Source organism: Orycteropus afer, unplaced genomic scaffold (genome assembly GCF_000298275.1).
Source record: "Orycteropus afer afer isolate SDZICR_OR568_19922 unplaced genomic scaffold, OryAfe1.0 scaffold00153, whole genome shotgun sequence".
Classification (NCBI taxonomy): Eukaryota; Metazoa; Chordata; class Mammalia; order Tubulidentata; family Orycteropodidae; genus Orycteropus; species Orycteropus afer.
In genome coordinates this window covers 2,630,790-2,632,016 of record NW_006921740.1, presented here as the reverse complement: position 1 = coordinate 2,632,016, position 1,227 = coordinate 2,630,790, and positions in this window count along the sequence as shown.

Here is a 1,227-nt window from a genome sequence, read left to right as displayed (position 1 = left end):
CCTCCAACCTTTCAGTTAGCAGTCAAGTAAGCTAATTGTTTGCACTACCCAGGCACTATTATTTCATACATTGTTGTTGTTATATGCCGTTGAGTAGACCCGACTCATAGCGACCCCTCCTTGGGTTTCCGAGACAGTATCACAATGGAAGGAGATTGCCCCATCTTTGTTCCGAGGATACGAAGTACAAAACTTTCTAATGTCAGGATGGATGCACTTTAACACTTTAAAGGATAATTCCATAAGACTGAAACAATCAAAAAAATTCATTTGATTCATATATTTACAATTTTATTAGAATTCTTCAGAACTGTCAACAATTGAAAAACATATCAGGAAAAGAACACATGGAACACAAACATCCTTTAAACTTGCACCGCTTATGTATTTACACATAAAATTACTGTATATATATAAAAAATATTTTCAGGGACTCATGGGCTTGGGAATATTCAAAAGACATTATTGCTACATTTCAATATTTACAAAAAAAAAAAAGCCATAAAATAATTTCAAACATTAAGCCACTGCAAAGAAACATCTAAAGTAAAAAAAAAAAAATTATAAAAATATAAACTTTCAAGAATATCCAAGACAAACTTTCAATGATGTGCCCCTGAAACACCTAGACATCTACAATTAACAACCAGTTTTCTTACTATAATCAAAGTCAATAGAAACACAAAGGAATATTTCAGACAAAGAATGGCAAACAACAACATTCTCTTACAGGACAACACAACCCCAAAACTTGTTAACTTTGGAAAGGTGCGAGAGCATAGTACTCTAGTGCAAATGGTTCTTTCCAGATTCATGGCCACAGTTCTCTACATGTAGTCTAAGGGATACAGAGGGAAAAACCGTGAAGACGTATACCTAAATCTTACAAGATGACACACCAACCTGGTCATGTGCACATTTACTTCCTATGGCTGGGAAGGATGGGGGGGAAAAAAAAGACACAGAATAATATTCAGGCTACAGCCTAAGGGTAAAATTTAAATATATTTCAGTGGGAGAGTAGCATTAATAAAGTCTAAGAAATGACTACAGTATTGTTTACTATAAATAACAGAGTGCCTTAAGTACAGGTAGATCACAACTAAATAGGTACTTAAAGCAACCTGCTTCCTATATTCCTCTATGCAAGCTTTTGGTAGGCTATTCCAGACGGCTATGTGGAAGAAAAATAAGAGCAGTACTGATGATGAAAGCCAAGTTATTTTT